The sequence below is a fragment of the Tachyglossus aculeatus genome, chromosome 23, assembly GCF_015852505.1.
Source record: "Tachyglossus aculeatus isolate mTacAcu1 chromosome 23, mTacAcu1.pri, whole genome shotgun sequence".
Taxonomy (NCBI): domain Eukaryota; kingdom Metazoa; phylum Chordata; class Mammalia; order Monotremata; family Tachyglossidae; genus Tachyglossus; species Tachyglossus aculeatus.
Genome location: NC_052088.1, coordinates 43,610,003 through 43,627,920, shown reverse-complemented (window position 1 = coordinate 43,627,920; position 17,918 = coordinate 43,610,003). Strand labels below are relative to the sequence as shown.

At 43.1% G+C, this 17,918-nt stretch overlaps 1 protein-coding gene across 1 annotated transcript in view; it reads right to left on the bottom strand.

Moving 5' to 3' along the window:
* DPF3 (double PHD fingers 3) overlaps positions 1-17,918 on the bottom strand; it is a 199,708-nt gene that overhangs the window by 51,754 nt on the left and 130,036 nt on the right. The gene's annotated exons all lie outside the window — the stretch shown is intronic.

The window sequence follows — 17,918 nt, the reverse complement described above, 5'->3', positions numbered from 1 at the left end:
GATGAATTCAAAGAATAAATGATGTGGGGCTGGATTCTCACCCTACACTGTTCTAAAGAGAGATCTTACAAGATTGCTCAAGGGACAGAAATTCAAAGAGTGTCCCAGCAAATACAGATCTCTGCTCAAGGGGTCAACACCAGGAGCTTAGACTCCAACCTTCCCTGGACACTCCGTTCACCAACATATTACCAGTTTCAGGTTGGAAATGTTTTTAAGATATTTTTTGTTCTATTCTTTTTTCTATCTATAGTTCTACACACATACACAAACACACACACAAACACACACACCCTGTCAAAACCCTGAAAAGAGCAGCCTTTTTTATAAGCTTCAACTGAAGTTTGGTTTGGCATCTTTTTTATTAAATGGTACTTGTTAAGCACTTACTATGTGCCAAGCACTGTACTAAGCTCTGATCAGGTCTAAGTAGGAGGGAGTAGAATTTTACCCCAATTTATATTATTATCATCAATAACAATAATAATAATAGTTACAATTGTGGTACTTGTTAAGCACTCACTATGTGCCAAGCACTTGTATCTACCCTGGGGTAGATACCAAATGATCAGGTCCCACGTGGGGCTCACAGTCTAAGTAGGAGGGAGCCAAGGAACTGAATCCCTATTTTGCACTTGAGGAAACTTGCCCGAAGTCACACAGCAGGTAAGTATCAGAGCCAGGATTAGAACCCAGGTCCTCTGACTCCCAGGCCTGTGCTCTTTCTCTAGGACATGCTGCACTTTACAGATGAGGAAACTGAGGCACAGAGAAGTTAAATGACTTGCCCAAGGTCACACAGCAGACAAGAGGCAGAGCTGGGATCAGAACCCAGATCCACTGACTCCCTGACTGTGCTCTTTCTACTAGACCTCACTGCTTCTCTAGGAAGGTAATAGAGGCAATCTACCTGAATCACAATGCTCCACCACACTCGTATGGAACACGAAACATGTGGTAAACATCAGAATCAGGCCCTGATCTGTAGAATTACTGGACTGAGCCTGGCCTGTAGCTGGTAGCTGGAGGTGGAAGAAGAAATCAATCAGTCAATCAATCAATGCTATTTACTGAGCAATTACTCTGTGCAAAACACTGTACTAAGCACTTGAGAGAGTCTAATAGAATGGAGTCAATAGACACATTCCCTAACCATGGCCACACAGTCCCAGCTCCAGTGTGACAGAGAAGCAGCATGGCCTAGGGGACGGAGCACAGGCCTGGGAGTCCAAAGGACCTGGGTTCTAACCCCGGCTCTGCTACTTGTCTGCTCTGTGACCTTGGGTAAGTCACTTCACTTGTCTGGGCCTCAGTGACCTTATCTATAAAATGGACAGTAAGACTGTAAGCCCCATGTGGGACAGAGACTGGGTCAAAATGATGAACTTGTGTCTACCCCAGTGCATAGTACAGTATCTGGTAAACAATAAGTCCTTAACAAATACAGAGAAGCAGCGTGGCTCGGTGGAAAAAGCACAGGCTTTGGAGCTAGAGGTCATAGGTTCAAATCCCAGCTCTGCCAATTGTCAGCTGTGTGACTTTGGGCAAGTCACTTAACTTCTCTGTCCCTCAGTTACCTCATCTGTAAAATGGGGATTAAGACTGTGAGCCCCCTCTGAGACAACCCGATTTTCTTGTAACCTCCCCAGTGCTTAGAACAGTGCTTTGCACATAGTAAGCACTTAATAAGTAAGCACTTAATACGCACTTAGTAAGCACATCATTATTATTATTACTATTATTATTATTAAATATCATTACAGAAAAAATTGATCTCAATAGATTGAGGCCTGTGGCATGAAGCCATTGCGTATCCTCTCCCGCACTTCAAATGTGGGCTGTCAGGAAAAATGTTTGCTCACCATTAGAATGCACCAGGAAATTACTTTAAATGATAATTCTGTCTGTTAGAAACCAAATCTTACTTATGTACCTGACATGGCCCTTTTAGAACTCTAGATCATAGACAGGGCAGTAAAATGAAAACTAACCAAACACAACAGTTCAGTAATACTTTCCAAAATAATAAGGGCATAGGAAACACAACTTTACTTCACAGGGGTTCACATAAATTAGAAACAAACCATACATTCTCCAAAGCTTAATCAAAATTTGGCATCATCTTGTACTCTATGTGGTTAGGAGAACTAAATTTTTTTTTTGCTTTCAGTTTAGTAATAGCAACATTCTTTAAAAAAAATGCTTCAGAAAAGGGCTTCAAAGGGATCAGAGAGTTACCCCAGTGATATCTTGTTAGACTGGTCTTCGGTGGGACAGGAAGCCTTTGTTTTTTGCAATTGTAAGAGATATGTACACTGCCATCTATTTCAAAGGCGAGATAACAGGTGATGATTCTTTGGGCTGTTTCCATGAACGCCCAATGTAGCACCTTGTACAGGACATCATTTGGGTCAAAATGTTTTCGAACAAACTGCATCTTTTGCCTAATCGTTAAAAATGGCAGAAACCTGATCCTATGGAAGTCGAAAGGGCCTAGATCAAGGTCGCTCAAGTAGCTCCCTGGCTAGTGCCAGGAACTCAGTGGTCCTGGAGGAGTTGAGAGAGGGTAAGTTGCAGGGAGAGGGAACCTTAGTCCTTAAACATTCCCTTCTCTAGATCCAGCCTGGAGGAATCAGAGCTGGCATTTGCCCTGGACTTCGATAGTGATTTAAAGCAGTTCTGCTCTTCAAACCTACCTTTCTAGATGACCAAACTCAAGCCTGGGTGATTCAGACTTACCCAAGGGACCAAAACCTTCCTGTCTCCCCCTCTAGACTGTAAGCCTATTATGGTCAGGGAACGTTTCTGCTAATTCTGTTGGATTGTCCCCTCCCAAGCATTTAGAACTGTGTTCTGCACAGAGTAATAATAATGATGGCACTTATTAAGCGCTCACTATGTGCAAAGCACTGTTCTAAGCGCGGGGGAGGTAACAAGGTGATCAGGTTGTCCCACAGGGGGCTCAAAGTCTTAATCCCCATTTTAAAGATGAGGTCACTGAGGCACAGAGAAGTAAAGTGCCTTACCCAAAGTCACACAGCTGATAAATGGAGGAGCTGGGATTTGAACCCATGACCTCTGACTCCAAAGCCCAGGCTCTTTCCACTGAGCCATGCTGCTTCTCTTGTAAGTAAGAGTAAGCACTCAATAAATACCATTAATTGATTTTTTGCCTTCCTGTCTCTATGACTAGCAGGAAGGGGTGGGGCCTGGAGGCCATGGTCCTGGGTGATCACAGTTTTCCCTTAAACCATGACCATATTAATAATAATAATAATAATGATGATAATAATAATAATAATAATAATGTGCTTTTTATTAAGCACTTACTTTGGGCCAGGCACTGCCCTAAACACTAGCGTGGATCCACGCAAATCGTATTGGACATGGTCCACGTCCCACGTGGGGCTCCCAGTCTTAGTCCCCATTTTACAGAGGAGGGAACTGAGACTCAGAGAAGTGAGGTGACTTACCCAAGATCATACAGCTGACAAGCAATAGAGCCGGGATTAGAGCCCAGGTCCCTCTGATTTCCAGGCCTGGGCTTTGGTCACTAAGCCCATGCTGCTTCTCTGGAACTAGTACCCTGGGAATGGGATCTGAATGTCCAGGAACTGAGTTCCAAATACTTCCACTGGGCCACTGAGGCTGGGTTTACATTCACATTTTTCTAAAAGTAAGATGGCAAACACCTTGTCCTATCTGAGTGCTGCCACCACTACTAAGAAGCAGCATGGCGCAGTTGATAAAGCATGAGCCCGGGAGCCAGAAAGTCATGGGTTCTAATCCTGCCTCTGCCACTTGTCTGCTGTGTGACTTTGGGCAAGTCACTCCACTTCTCTGGGCCTCAAATACCTCATCTGTAAAATGGGGATTGAGACCATGAGCCCCATGTGGGACAAGGGACTGTGTCCAACTCAATTTGCTTGCATCCACCCCAGTGCTTCACACAGTGATGGGCACATAGTAAGTGCTTAACAAATACCATAATTACTATTATTATGATTATTATTAAGAACATGTTAGACCTCCAATCCTTATCTCTGGGAGAAAGCAGAATTTGAGATCACAGGGATTTTCGCAGCCTTATTTCAACTCTTGAATCTCAGAGGCCTGAGAGTCCACTCCGGGTAATGGTACCCTTACAATAGTTCAGAGCCTATGGACCAGTCTCATCCAGGATTACCAGATGGGAAGAAAAAGAATAAAAAAGGAGGGACTGAAAATTTAGGTCGATGATCTACTCCTCTGCTAGAGCTATAATATGTTTCATTCTCCACAGAGGCATCTTCATTTTCACTGCCTTGGAGAGAATTCTTTTCCAACTCAAACCCGACCCCCATTGATGGGAAGAAGCCAAGCTCTAGACATAGCTAAGGAGCCGGGAGGCTGTTGCTTTTGTTTGCTTTGGTCGGTTTTGTGGCCACTGGGATTAGCCAAACTGAGCTTTTAACTAACAATCAGGAAATATCACCAAGAGTTTCAACAAGATTTGAGAAGAAAAATGAAAAGAACCCTCCTCACTTACCACATCCAACCAGCAGAAATAAAAATACCTATAGCACATACATGAATGGCTTCTTTAAAAGCATGAGAGCAGAGTTGATCTTTATTTTCGTAATAAAAAATGTGGGGTTTTTTTTCTTAAAGTTAATATTCAGTCTTTATTTTACATTAAGTGCTTTTCTGATTTCACTTCTTCACAAAATCGCCTTTAACTTTTGAAGTAGAATGTACGACAAATGAAAACATGGTGCAATGTCAGCACTTTTGCTTTTAAATATTGAAATAAATAAAATACTTAAGTCTTTTTTTTTCAGTTTGTCTGTGTTCGGTAATTTCTACTGAAGAGCATTTCCAGTGTGACCTGGGTGCTTTCTTTTTTTTTTTTTACAGACACTTAAAAGAAACTAAAACCAATGGTTAAAAAAAAGGAAAAAAGTTTTCTTCTTATTGCACAAACTTAGGGCTTTTCAAGATTTCTCTGAGCAGTGCTGGGATCTTTTCCATGGTCCAGGCTCCTGTGTTGCTGAAACACAGCTATGGAAAAGGGCCAGGCAAAGGGAAGAGGAGCAAGAGAAGGAGAAGGAGGAGGAGGTTCAAATAATCTTGGCTTCTCTTCACCTTCTTCAGAAATGGCTTGCTTGAAGGTTGCTGGGGTCCCAGAGGCAGAGTTGACTGCAGAAGGAAAGGCAATGAAAGATAAAACAAAAAACACCACCACCAACCAGCTTCCCCAAAATATAAAATGAAAAACGAAAAGGAATGGAAAGAAAAGAAAAATAAACAACCAACATAGGCAAGGCTGCTAGAGCTGTGAAGATAAGAACCAAGCTGGTATCTCCTCTGCCTTGAACCTAGAGGCAGAAATCTATTGCTATTTGAAGATGACAAAACAAAAAACGGCTGGATTTTTAGTTTTTAATGAGCCATTGGTTAACACAATCATTTCTTGACTTGGAAACCGACGTGAGCTGAATCCCAGTGGGGACCATGCCAGAGAGAACCTCCTAGGGTTTTTTATATATTTTTTTTTTATTTTTTTTGAAGCCTTGAATCAACAAAGAGAGGACTGTTAAAATGGAATCCACCTATTAGTTGGGTAAAAACAAATGTCTCTAAAACATTCTGGCTAAGCCTTAGGTCACTCCATTTGTTCATTTGGAAGTTTCAGGCTGGGGAGGTCACCTATCCTGGACCTCTGGGGGTTCTTTACGGCCAGTACCTCAAAACTGAACCCAAACTTTTCTGCCATGACTTACTGACCACTTTTTTCCAGCAGGAATTCAGGTGGTTCCATTTCCCTGGCCATTTGGGTCCCTCCCGAATTTCCAACCTCACACCTTCCCTTTTCTTCCTTGTGACATCCAAGTCACCCACCCACGATCCAATTTTTCCTATCTCATTGCTCTAAGTGATCTCTTTCTCTCTACTTTTTGTTGCCTCACCCCCTTTAGAATCTAGTCAGAACATTATTCCAGTTGTCATTGCTCTCGCCCTATCAAAAAGCCCTACCAACAGGATGGTAAGAAGCATGAAACTGTAACTCCTATAATATTTATTCTTGCTTTGTCTTTTCTTTTTCTGTTTTTGTTTTTTTTTTGTTTCACCTACCTGGCTACCTCATCACCGGACCCCATTGCCCTCTCACCCCACCCTTCCTTATTCTTAGATTATGAGTACTTTGAGAGCTAGGGACCTTGTCTCTGTTTAGTCTGCATACTTTGGCCCAGTGTTTAGGACAGTACTTTGCACCCAGTAAGCATTGAATACTTCTACTAGCAAAATATGCTTTAGCTTCCTCTCTTACCTTGTTGATCTCATACTTCCATGGCTCACTGTTCTCCCCCTCTTCGTTAATGGGCAGGGAATGTGTTTGCTAATTCTGTCATGTTGTACTCTCCCAAGCATGTAGTACAGTGCTCTGCCCCAAGTAAGAGCTCAATAAATATCATTGATTGATTCTATGCACCTATGTGAATTCTCACCTTATACTGCTGCTCACTCATTCTTCTTTGCTTTGCTTCCCACCCCACCAGTTTCTTTCCTTTCCTACCTTAATCCTAATGGGCTTTGACAACTGTATCCAGATTATGCACACTTCTCTCCACAAGGACCATTAACGATTCTTAGCATTTTTGATTTTAATATCCTGGGTATTTAGGTACCTCACCCTTTCGGGTCATTGTGGTGTACTTTCAGTCACAAACGCATCAGCTCATCAACACATCAGTATTGGATGGCAGAATCTGCATCACCACTTGGGTGACAAAACCCACAATGCTTTGCAAACAAGCTCTCCTCCATTTTCCAATCCCTTTTTGAAGGCACTCCATCACAGCTTCGACTCCGACTTCCTCTCTCCTCCTGCTTAGTCTTCTTCTAGCTAAATTATCTAAGCAAATGGTCTCTTGTCAGTCAATCAGTCAGTCGCCAGTCAATGGTATTTCTTGAGCGTTTACTGAGTGAAGAGCACTGTATTAAGAATGTGGTAGAGTGCAATATAACAATATAACAGACACATTCTCTACCCAAAGTGAGCGTACAGTCTAGGGAGGGGACAGACATTACTAGAAAAGAATAAAATGACAGATCTGGACATAAGTACTGTGGGGCTGGGAGGAGGGATGAATAAAGGGAGCAAGTCAGGGTGATGTGGAAGTGAATGGGAGAAAAGAAAAGGAGAGCTTAGTCAGGGAAGGCCTCTTGAAGGAGAAGGCCTCTTCAGTCAGGCCAAAGGTGATCTTCCAGAATGTGATGGATAGAGATTAAAACGACATCTCCAAACAGGAAAGAGGGTCATCCAGATAGCCTGGTGGCAGCATGTCCACATTTGCTTGACAATAGATTTTTGCCCAATTCCTCGTGAGATTTTTTTTACCTGGCATTAATTATTCTTATTCTTCGGCATCACCCTTCCACTTGGACTTGCTCCTTTGGTTCACCCCTTCCTTAGCCCCACAGCACTTATATATATTGCTGTAATTTATGTATTTATGTATTTATATCAATGTCTGCCACCACCTCTAGACTGTAAGCTCCCTTTGGGCAGGGAACACGTCTCCTAACTCTGTTGCATTGTACTATCCCAAGACTTTAGTATAGTGCTCCACACACAGTAAGCACTCAATAAATATGATTGATTATCGGTGCCAACTGCTTCTTAACATAACAAGACCTTGGAGAAAGGCACCATTTCAATAGTGAACTGCAAGTATTCACAGACTTTATCTAATTAATCTCCCAACTTGCCTCTGAACTTGTTAGGGCACAGAGAGAATTAACTCACCATGTGGGATAAGAGGCCAAGGCCTAGAGAAGTTAAGTGACTCCCCTGAAGTCTGAAATAGAATCAAGACTTCCTAAATCCGCCTCGCTATCTCTTACAGAAAAACAAACCAAATGAACAAAGCTACTCCCCACTAGGTTATACCAAAAACTTTCAGTATCTGAACTCCTTAACTGAACATGACTGAACGCCTCATCTTCCCAACCAAACCCTGTCTTCACCTGTCTTTCCCATCACTGCAGACAATACCATTGTCCTCTCTATCTCATAAGGCCCTAACTTGGGCATTGTCCTTGACTCAACTCTCTCACTTCACCCACATATTCAACTTGTCTCCAAATCCTGTCAGCTCTACCTTCACAACATCCCTAAAATTCTCCCTTTCCTCTCCATCCAAACTGCTACCATGTTGAACCAAACACTTATCCCATCCTGCCTAGATTACTACAACTACCTCCTCTCTGACCTCCCAGCCTCTTTTCTCTCTCCACTCCAATTATTCACTCAGTTGTATTCATGGTGCACTTACTGTGTACAGAGCACTGTACTAAGCACTTGGGAGAGTTCAATACAATAATAGACACCTTCCCTACCCACAATGAGCTTACAGTCTATACTTCACTCTGCTGTCTGGATCATTTTTCAAAACAAGTTCAGTCCATGTCTCCTCGCTCCTCAGGATCCTCCAGTGGTTGCCCATCCACCTTCGCATCAAATGGAAACTCCTCACCATCGACTTTGAAGCCGTCAATCAGCTCGCCTCACTAATCTGCTACACCAGCTCAGCCTGCACACTCTGCTCCAAACATCCTCCAAGCTAGCTAGCTCTCTTCCTTCCTTCAAAGCCCTACTGAGAGCTCATTTCCTCCAGGAAGCCTTCCCAGATTGAGCCCCCCTTTTTCCCCTCCTCCTCCTCCCCTCCCCATTGCCCTACCCCCTTCCCTTCCCCACAGTACTTGTATACATTTGCACATATTTATTACTCTATTCATTTTATTTGTACATATTTACTATATTTATTTTATTAATGATGTGTATATAGCTACAATAATAATAATTATATTATTATAAAAATAAATATTATAAATAAATTACTATAATTATTATATTATTATTCTGATGGTATTGACACCTATCTACTTGATTTGTTTTGTTGTCTGTCTCCCCCTTCTAGACTGTGAGCCCGTTGTTGGGTAGGGACCGTCTCTATATGTTGCCAATTTGTACTTTCCAAGCGCTTAGTACAGTGCTCTGCACACAGTAAGTGCTCAATAAATACGATTGAATGAATGAATGAATGAATGAATCTCCTCTAAGAGGCCTTCCTCAATTAAACCCCCTTTTCCCCCCGCTCCCTCTCCCTTCTGTGTCATCTATGCTTTTGGATCTGTGACCTTTGGACCTTTGATATTTGCCCTGACCCCAACCCCACAGCACATATATACTTATCCTTAAATTATACATTATAAATTACTTATTTATTTAGATTAATGTCTGTCTCCCCCTCTCGATTGTAAGCTGACTGTGAGCAGGTCTACCAACAATGTTATACTGAGCTCTCCCAAGTGCTTAGTACAATGCTTTGAATATAGTGACTGCTCAATAAATATCATCAACTGATTGATTAATTGAATAAAAAATCATGTAATTATTCTAAGACAAAAATGTATGACATTTCTAAGACATTTAAAAAGATATACGGCAAAACAGACTAAGGTAACTTTCCTTTCTCCTACTCTGAGCAATGCTTCTAACTTCTTTGATAATCATCTTATGTTCTTTCTTTCAACAATTCTATTATGGTCTACTCTCCGAAGCACTTAGTTCAGTGCCCTGCATATAGTAAGTTCTCAATAAATACCATTGATTGATTGATCGAATAAGAAAAAAAATCATGCAATGATTCTAAGACAGAAACACATACCCAAGACATTTAAAAAGATGTATCACAAAACAGATTAGGGTAACTTTTGTCCTTCTCTGAGAGAAGACTTCAAACTTCTTTGATAATCATCTCATGTTCATTCATTCACTAATTCTGTTGTATTCTATTCTTCCAAGTGCTCAGTTCAGTGCCCTGCACGTATTAAGTGCTCAATAAATAATAATAATAATATAATAATGACATTAATGGTATTTGTTAAGCACTTACTATATTCCAGGCACTGTACTAAACAATGAGGCAGATAGAAACTAATTGGGTTGGACACAGTCCCTGTCCTTCAGAGGGCTCACATTCTCAATCCCCATTTTACAGATGAAGTAACTGAGGCCCAGAGAAGTAAAGGGACTTGCCCAAGGACACACATCAGACAAGTGGCAAAGCTGGGGTTAGAACTCAGGTTCTTCTGGCTCCCAGGCCCGGGCTCGCTCTGATTGATTGGTTCAAGGGAAATACAAATGAAAAATCCCACTGTAGTAGAATAGGTGCCGTGAATATCAGCAAAGTGAGCAGGAAAACAAAGGGGAAACGGTCGATGTGAAAATTATTTTTAAACCATTTTTCAAAGGACTTGCGGACAAGTGCAATACTACAAAAGCATTTTGCTTATCTAAACTTAGTTTTTGGCACTTTCCTTTGATGGGGGCAGAAAATAGCTTGGTTTTACTTGCCTTGATCTAGTTAATGATATTTTTCCTTGGAGTTTGTGGCTGATCGGGGCTACTGTGTTGGAGGTTCAAATACCAAACAGTTACAAATTCTTGGCAGCTTCTGTTGCTACCAACAAACAATAAAGGCTCGAGCTATTTTCACAGGTATTTTCTACATCCTGAAAAATACTTTTACTGAAAGGCCCTCTAGCCTGTTAGCTCACTGTGGGCAGGGAACATGTCCAGCAACTCTGTTGTATGGCTATAGTATACTCTTCCAAACGCTAAGTTCTGCACCAGGAAATGCTCAATAAATACGACTGATTGATTGCTTGGAGGTCATGAGTCCCTCTGAGAGTGGCTTAGTGGACAGAGCTCAGGCCCTGGAGTCAGAAGGACCTGGGTTCTAATCCCGACTCCGCCACTTGTGCACTGTGTGACTTGGACGAGTCACTTCACTTCTCAGGGCCTCAGTTCCCTCATCTGCAAAATGGGGAATAAGACCGTGAGCCCCATGTGGGACAGGGACTGTGTCCAACACGATTATCTTGTACCCACCCCAGCATTTAGTACAGTGCCTGGCATATAGTAAGTGCTTACAAATGTCATCACAACTGACACAGCAAGAATACCATGGTGTAGCAAGAGAATGATGGCATGAAGAGGTTGCAAAGCACTTAGTACAGTCCTCTGCATCCACGAAACACTTAGTAAATACCAGTGTACCACTGAAAACAACGCTAAGGTCTAAACCCATGGATATGTTTGCAAATCAGTAGTACAGTTCCTTGCCTCCTCTCCCCAGTCACATGGAACCTTTTAAAAGTAGATGACGGGGCCTCAGTTTTTATAATAATAGCAATAATAAAAATAAGAAGACAAAGAATTGTAGTATTTGTTAAGCCCTTACTTCATGCCAAACACTGTACTAAGCACTGGGATGGAATCAAGTAAATCAGGTTGGACACAGTCCCTGTCACACATGGGGCTCATGGTCTTAATTACCCTTTTACAGATGAGAGAACTGAATCCCAGAGAATTGAAATGACTTGTCCAAGGTCACACAGTCAGTCAGTCAATCTTGTTTACTGAGTGCTTACAATGTGCAGAGCACTGTACTGAGCACTTGGGAGAGGATGATATAAAAATAAGAGTACAAGCGATGGAGCCAGGATTAGAACCCAGATTCTTCTGACTCCCTGGCCTTGGCTCTAACCACTAGACCACACTGCTTCCTAAAAAAGGACCCACGATGGCCTTGCCCAACTTCAGCAGCAGCAAAAGCAGACCCATGACCAGTCTGGATGGCCACCCTAAATTGCACTATTTCAGCCCAGAAGAAGTGGGTTAAGGGTCACTCTTCTTTTCCCCTCGGAAACATATGGCCAATTAGGGAAAATGACTCAGATGATGCACAACTCGGGTCACTTGTCAGTCAATCATATTTATTGAGTGCCTACTGTGTGCAGCACTGTACTAAGTGCTTGGGAAAATCCAATATAACAATAAACAGACACATTCCCAGCCCACAACGAGTTACAGCTGACCAAGTGCAAATGGCTACATCCACTATGACCTGTGTCTTGGGCGTTGCTTAGTGGACAGAGCCCAGGCCTGGGAGTCAGAAGGACCTGGGTTCTAATCCCAGCTCCGCCACTTCTCTGCGGTGTGACCCTGGGCAAGTCACTTCACTTATCTGTGCCTCAGTTCCCTCATCTGTAAAATGGGGATTACGGCTGTGAGCCCCATGTGGGACAGGGACTATGTCCAACCTGATTTGCTTGTATCTACCCCAGTGCTTAGAACAATGCTTGACACAGAGTAAGTGCTTGGCAAATACCATCATTATTATTACTGGGTGAATGTAACATGGCTGAACTGGGAATCTTAACTGAACTTTCCAGATAGTTTCATTGACTCTTCCTCCTCCACCTCCTAATTCCCCCTCCATCTCCTACGTCTTGGGGCTAGCTCACTTCTATCTCTACACTCCCACCTAGTGTTCCCAAGAGCCGATCCCAGTTTATCTCAGTGGGAGCGGATGGGAGAGAGAGAAGCAGGGTGGCCTAGTAGAAAGAGCCTGGGCCTGGGAGTCAGAGGACTTGTGTTCTCAACCCAGTTCTGCCACATGTCAGCTTTGTGACCTTGGAGAAGTTACTTCTTTGTGCCTCAATTACCTCCTCTGTAAAAGGAGGATAAGAGTGTGAGACCTTTGTGGGACAGAGACTGCATCCAATCTGATTAATTTTTGTCATCCCTGGTGTTTAGAACAGTGCTTGGTGCTTAACAAGTACCATAATTACTACTTAGACTGTGAGCCCAATGTGGGACAGAGACTATGTCCAACCTAATTCACTTGTATTTACCCTAGTGCTTAGAACAGTGCTTAACACAATGTACACACTAAACAAATACCATTAGAAAAATAACTTTTCAGGGGTTTTGTCAGCGTATTCCAATCTTGATCCACAGCTTTACCTCTCAGACATTTTAAGACCTCCTTCCCCTCCCCACAGCACCTGTATATATGTATATATGTTTGTACGTATTTATTACTCTATTTATTTATTTATTTTATTTGTACATATTTATTCTATTTATTTTATTTTGTTAATATGTTTTATTTTGTTCTCTGTCTCCCCCTTCTAGACTGTGAGCCCACTGTTGGGTAGGGACTGTCTCTATATGTTGCCAACTTGTACTTCCCAAGCGCTTAGTACAGTGCTCTGCACACAGTAAGCACTCAATAAATATGATTGAATGAATGAATGAATGAATACCGCCTGGTACCTTAAATTCCACATCGAGGCACAAAGGCACAGCGTGGCCTAGAGGAAATAACATGGGCCAGAGAGTCAGGAGACCTGGGTTTTTATACCAGCCCTGCCACTCATTCATTCATTCATTCAATCGTATTTATTGAGCACTTACTGTGTGCAGAGCACTGTACTAAGCGTTTGGGAAGTACAAGTTGGCAACATTTAGAGACGGTCCCTACCCAACAACGGGCTCACAGTCACCTGCTATGTGACCTTGGCCAGTTGCTTCACTTCTCTGTGTCTCAGTTCCCTCATCTGTAAAATGGGGATCATGGGTGTGAGCCCCACAAGGGATAGGGAATGTGTCCAACCCAATTAGCTTGTATCTCCCCTGGCACTCAGTGCAGTGCCTGGCATGCAGTAAGCGCTTAATTAATACCTTATTAAAAAAAATTAGGGATACATGAAAGGGGGCTTCTAGAAAAATCACTTCAACAGAAAAGGTCATCCAAGGACGGGGGTTGAGGGGAGGGGATAGGGTAGGAAGGGGGAAGAAAGAAATGAAACGGCAGCAGCTTTGCCCTGATCACAAGACAGATCCAGTTGAGACTTACCTTTCAATCATGGCCGCTCATCTGCTCATTCTTGGGACAGCCAATCAGGGAGTTGGATGTTCTTCTCCATCACCCCTGGGGGGGAAACTTGAGCGACTATTGCTTTGGTTTATTTCAGGAGGTGCTACTGGAAACATAAAACAAAGTGCCTGGCGGGCACCATAAAAAAAAGGGGGGGGGAAAGAAGAAATACAAGCGACCTGACAATCCAAAGGCTTTTCATATACATTTTTTTTTTGTAAATGAGGGGAAAGGGTGAGGGGGGAGAATATAGAAGTGAGGTATTTTCCTTTGTGTTTCTTCTGTGATTCAGGATCTCCAGCTGTTTGGTCATTGTGCAGTCTATGACCCTCCATTGGTATTCCATCCCTGTACTTGGAAATGGCTCTTCCTGAGGTGAAAGATGTGAGAGAGAGAGAGGACATGACAGAAGCGCAGCTGAGGAGATGGTGAGAGGCCTAAGATCCCAGAGGCCCCCGGGGTGGCCCATGGAGGCAGGGAGGCGTGGATCTTCGTGCCCTGCTAATGCTCTCGACCAGCTGGGATGGGGGTGGGCAGCAGGGGTGGGCCCTGGATGAAGAAGGAAGAGGTCAGAGGGCAGTTGGATGAGGTGGGGAGTCACAACTCCATGTAGTCCAGTAAGTGCAAAAATCTCACATAGCAGAAGTCATCGTGACCAGTTTTCCATCTCAGACGAGACAGTCTTCTTCCCAGTGGCTTTTTCTATACAAGGACGATAGCACATAGACACCTTTTTTTTTGTCACTTTCCCATTAAAAAAAAGAAGTCTATTTTTCTATACCTAAACTAAATAAATAATAATAACGTACGTTCCAAACTCAATTTCAGTTGGATCTTCGCCTCCAACCTCATCGTTCCTGCCTTATGGCTTGGCTGATGAATGTGAGGAAAAATCAACTCTGCTCATAGTAAAAAAGAATTTCTTTTTTTCACAACTTGATTAAAAGGACGACCAAAGGGACTCCAGGTTTCCAGGAGAAGAAATATCATCTAAAGGCCTGGAACTCCTGAAATTGTTTGATCGCTTTTAGGGGAATCCGTCTGCTTTGTTTGTTGCGGTTTGAGAAGTTTGTGCTTTCAGTGTACATACCCAAAATGAGGGGGAGGGAGAAGTGGGGAGGGAAAGTAGATGGACAAGGAAGGGTGGGAGGGAACGACTTTTTTTTTCTGTTTTCTTTTATATATATTTTTTAAAAATTGGAACCAGAACAATGACCGCAGTATGGGGAGAGGCGGGGGGTCAGGGTCCGTGGCCAGAGTGTGTTTTGAGAGTTTAGCAGGCGCCTTTTTTATCTGCTGTGGGCGAGGCTCTGCCACTGTGAGGTCTTCGGCCGGATCGAGGCTCTTCCAAATCATCCTCGTCAAAGCCGTGGAAAGTCGAGGTGTCACTTTCCGACGTGGAACCGAACAAGTCCTCCGAACTGCGCTCTGCAGCCGCTGCCTCCTTCTCCTTCCTGCCTTCTCCTCCCAAATGAGCTGACATGTATGATGAATATATCAGCACAAGGGTTAAGCAACAGACAGCATCATCATTATTATCAGCATCATTACCACCGGATTAGCATTCTAATTGTCATTGTCATCTAATCAACAGTTTTAGGTTAAAGAAATCACTCATATCTGTTACCTGACCATCACCACACTGCAAAATCAAAAGGGGAAACTCTGTGGGAAGGTGGGAGCTTTTTTATTGTTTTCATTATCATTATTATTGTTTTATTTTGTTTTTTTCATTTTAAAGAGAAAGGCAGCCTAGGACATAGTTGCTCATAGTGCTAGCAGCAAAAGAGTTAATCTTGTTCTCCTCTAATTCCACACACACTCACAGAACATCCAGCACAGTGTTTTTCCTTCAGGGTTTTCAAACCGGTGTGACTTAAAGGCTCTGGGCTTTGCACAATGGCCATCCTACAGCTTGGAGGTCTCTTTCATAAATTTAATGCTGTCACATCACCTGGTAAGAGGCATTTAATCCTCCGCTTGCTTTGATTTTGCTTTCAACCATCTTTCATTCCATCCACCCATTTCTATCTATCCCACATTATCACGCCATTCATTTCCACTGAAGGCAAAACCAAAAACTACGGATAAGTCTGATGAATGGTAATCAAATACTCTCTTTTCACAAATGAGGGAAGATCCTGACTTGTGAGGAGCAGGCATGCACAAGCGCTCGCTCTCTCTCTCTCTCTCTCTCTCTCTCTCTCTCTCTCTCTCTCTCTCTCTCTCTCTCTCTCTCTCTCTCTCTCTCTCTCTCTCTCTCTCTCTCTCTCTCTCTCTCTCTCTCTCTCTCTCTCTCTCTCTCTCTCTCTCTCTCTCTCTCTCTCTCTCTCTCTCTCTCTCTCTCCTAAAAACATCCAAGTCAGGAAACAGTTCAACAGATTGTCAAGCCTAAGGGCAGCATACCAGATGGAGAAGGGATGAGGACAGAGAAGGTCAAGATACTTAGAAATTATATAAACCTTTGAGTTATGCAAAATTGAAGTTTAAATGTTTTCACATCACAATGGATCACCAAGGTGCTTCTGGGTAATTACCAGATCACTTGGGTTTCCACCTTGAGAGTCCCAGTTCTAGGAAAGCGGTGCCCATCAGGAAAATAGAGGCAGCAGAGTAGGTGGGAGAGGACAGACAGTTCTTCCTTTACCTCTCTCCCTCTCTGAAAAAAACCACCCAGAAATATAGCCCACTCACCCTGCCTTAGCCAGTTGACAAACAGAGCTAACAGCTATTCCAGAGGTATCTCCGCTACATTACAGGCATCCCAAAACAGACGCTGACTGGATGGTCCATACAGATCGGTCCTAGATGAATACCATAAAAGTACCATGGGCCTGAAATGCCCAGCTATCCAACTAAGAGGGACGCAGAGACAAGATTCAGGAGTAAAGGATCCACTAATTCCTTCGTGGTTCATGAAACCTCTCTTTTGCCATAAGAGAAGACGATGGAGTGATGCATCTTCATTTGTCAAGAATGATTTACATAAATAGTTTCCAAGAACTTGGTGAATACTGCCCCTCTTTCCCCTCTCCTAGCCCTACTGTATATGAGCTTCACGGCTAGATCCTTCTGACAGAAGGCCTATTTGTAAATTTACTGTACTTGATGGGATGTAGTTTTTTGGGGTTTGATTTTAATGGCTTTTTTATTTCCTTGTTTGTAGACAAGAGTCCAGCTGTTACATGGGCCCAGTCTTCCCGCGCTAACATCTGTTTAAGGAGCGCAACGCATTAGCACACCATATAAGAAAGGTACATAGATAAACCACAATCGAGACCAAATCAATATTTCCTAGTCATTGCGAGCAAGTGGAAGACCCTGATATTTAGTTTGCTGGAAAAACAACAGCCAAAGGCCAGATGTTGGGATTGTGAAGATGAAAATGAGAAACCCTTTTCCAATAATTCATTGGTCTATAGAGCCAGTCTTCTGCCCTAGAGAAGCAGTGTTGCTTAGTGTATACAACCTGGGCCTGGGAGTCAGAAGGACCTGGTTCTAATCCCGGCTCTGCCCCTGTCTGCTGTGTGACCTTGGGCAAGTCACTTCACTTCTCTGTGCCTCAGTTATGTCATCTGTAAAATAATAACAGATCTGGTATTTGGTAAGTGCTTACTATGTGCCAGGCACCGGACTAAGCACTGGGGTGGATACAAGCAAATTGGGTTGGACACAGTCCCTGTCCCACCTGGGGCTCACAGTTTCATTTCCCATTTTACAGATGGGGTAACTGAGGCACAAAGAGGTGGGGATTAATGGAGATTAAGAGTGTGAGCTCCCCATGGGACAGGGACTGTGTCCAACCCGATTAGCTTGCATCTACCTCGGCGCTTAGTACAATGCTTTAACAAATACCGTAAAAAAAATCAGTCCTGAAGACACAGAACCAGAAGGCTCACGCTAATGACTGCACAAGTTCCTGCTGCAGAACAGTGAGGGTTTAGAGCAATCCATTGTGGGATCGGCCCTGGTCGGATTTGCAGGAGAGGTAAGTAGGGGGGTGTCGGGGAACTACTTAGACAAGATTCCTCCGGGTATGTTTGAGTGCTAAAACTTCTTCAATTGTCTGACAGCTTCTGAAGGCTGAAATCTCTTGCTCCAGCCTCCTTGGACTTAGTCGTGGAACAAAAGTAGTTGAGATAA